This window comes from Schistocerca serialis, chromosome 6 (genome assembly GCF_023864345.2).
Source record: "Schistocerca serialis cubense isolate TAMUIC-IGC-003099 chromosome 6, iqSchSeri2.2, whole genome shotgun sequence".
In the NCBI taxonomy this organism is placed as follows: Eukaryota; Metazoa; Arthropoda; class Insecta; order Orthoptera; family Acrididae; genus Schistocerca; species Schistocerca serialis.
The window spans coordinates 373,564,056-373,566,246 of record NC_064643.1 but is presented as its reverse complement, the minus strand read 5'-3'; the positions used below and the strand labels follow the sequence as shown (position 1 = coordinate 373,566,246).

Here is a 2,191-nt window from a genome sequence, read left to right as displayed (position 1 = left end):
CTTCCCACGCCCGGGTTCCCGGGTTCGATTCCCGGCGGGGTCAGGGATTTTCTCTGCCTCGTGATGGCTGGGTGTTGTGTGCTGTCCTTAGGTTAGTTAGGTTTAAGTAGTTCTAAGTTCTAGGGGACTGATGACCATAGATGTTAAGTCCCATAGTGCTCAGAGCCATTTGAACCATTTGATCTTATGTTCCTGCGTGTCAGATACTGATGTCAGAAAGTGACTAGTTACTATATAAATCCTCTTTTACGATTCCAGAAATATTACACAGTATTAGTGGAAGTGCTAACGGCCTTGCCGTAGTGGTAACACCGGTTCCCGTCAGATCACCGAAGTTAAGCGCTGTCGGGCTGGGCTAGCACTTGGATGGGTGACCACCCGGCCTGCTGAGCGCTGTTGGCAAGCGCGGTGCACTCAGCCCACGTGAGACAAACTGAGGAGCTACTTTATTGAGAAGTAGCGGCTCCGGTCTCGGAAACTGACATACAGCCGGGAGAGCGGTGTGCTGACCACATGCCCCTCCATCCGCATCCAGTGACGCCTGTGGTCTGAGGATGACACGGCGGCCGGTCGGTACCGTTGGGTCTTAATGGCCTGTTGGGGGGGGGGGGGAGTTCAGTTTTAGTTCTTTTAGTAATGGAAGTAGCAGTTGTTGTTGTACTAGTAGCAGTAATTTTTTTGTGCTGTTTGAGACTTTCCCGGCGTAATATAACTGCATCATTTGTTCACAGGCGTCGCGTCGGATAATGTGGAAGCTGCACAATATTTCAATGAGCAGGCCGTGGTGCTTACGTCAGAGCACGTGACACCGGAGGTATTACGAGTACCAGCAGCCGTCTATGTCAGGGAGGGAGTAACTATTTCAGACGAGTTTAGTAATTCTTGACTGCGTGTTTAAATGCTGGTAAGTTCTCGATACCACAGGACAAAATTTAGACCTTTACTGGGTACCTTTTCAATTAAATATTGATTTACCGCGGGCCTTGCACGGAACCGAGTTTTCACGAAGTGTGGCGTATAAGCCGACTAGTGTGACATCACAAGTGAGAAAACAAGGCCCACGAGAAAGACAGGTCGCGACGCGTACGTCACGAAGGTAGTCCTGAACTCGCTCGCTCGTTCAGCTCAGCAGACAAAACGTGTTTCTAAACCAGTTAACTCGCAGCTGGGCGTGTAAGTACTAACGAGAATTGCATCTTATACTGGAATCTGCTATTATGAAGTCTTACTCATCAACAGTACTACAGCAAAATTTAATTCAAGATCAGTACTTGTTTATAGCATTCAGTCTGTTCTGCTTAACAGTACTAATTACATGCTGGAAGTGGTGCCTTATGTAACTGATAATCATTTTAGCATGATTTTATTTTATTGTGCGCCAGTACAGCCGTAACAAATTATAAGTAGGCCCATGGACTTCCCATCATTGTAGGACTAATAACAGTAAGATTCCTTAATAGCGGATTCCAGTAGAAGATTCAGTTTTCGTTTGTACGGACACGCCTAGTTACCAGTTAACAGGTGTAGAAAAGTAGTTTGACTGCCGATTTGAGCGAGCGAGCGCAGGACTACCATCGTGAGGTACGCGCCGCAGCCTCTCGTTCTCGTAGGCCTCGCGAGGCGCCAAGGGGTGGGGCTATACCTTCATCGTAGACGAATCACAGTGCACGGTGACTTCCAGTGCCCCCTGCTGGAGAACCGGGCCACAACCTTCGCATACGCGACGCGGGAAAAAGCACGACCGCAAATCGTGGCCCAGCGCGCGCACCGGCAGTGTCTCGCCCCCCAGTTTAAATGTGCGAACTCAGATTCTCCGTCTGTGTTCACTCATATTCGTTCGAATGCGGCCGACGATGTCTTAGTACCGCCAGTGCGGGTCCCCATGCCTTGCTGAGTGAAATCTCGAAATCTCGTGTCTCTCTTAATCACTTCCTTACTTATCCGCATTTCGACTGCTTCAGCCTCCAGTCTCCAAAAAACCCCAAAAGCGCGTCCTTACCGACTCTGCTCCCGCCACTTCCCACAAAAAATCAACGCCACCTCCCCCTCCCCCTGCCGTCACCATGGACACCACCCCTCCTCCTGCCACCCCTACCTTGGCCCCCACCCTCCACACCTTTGTCCTGTCCACTCCCGATCCTAAGTTCCTCGACGCTCGTACCCTCACCAAGGAAATACGAAAGTACTTACC

At 50.1% G+C, this 2,191-nt stretch overlaps 1 pseudogene; it reads left to right on the top strand.

The window, feature by feature from the left end:
• The first annotated feature begins 284 nt into the window (after window positions 1–284).
• On the top strand, window positions 285–402 carry LOC126485365 (5S ribosomal RNA; annotated as a pseudogene).
• Window positions 403–2,191: the final 1,789 nt, after the last annotated feature.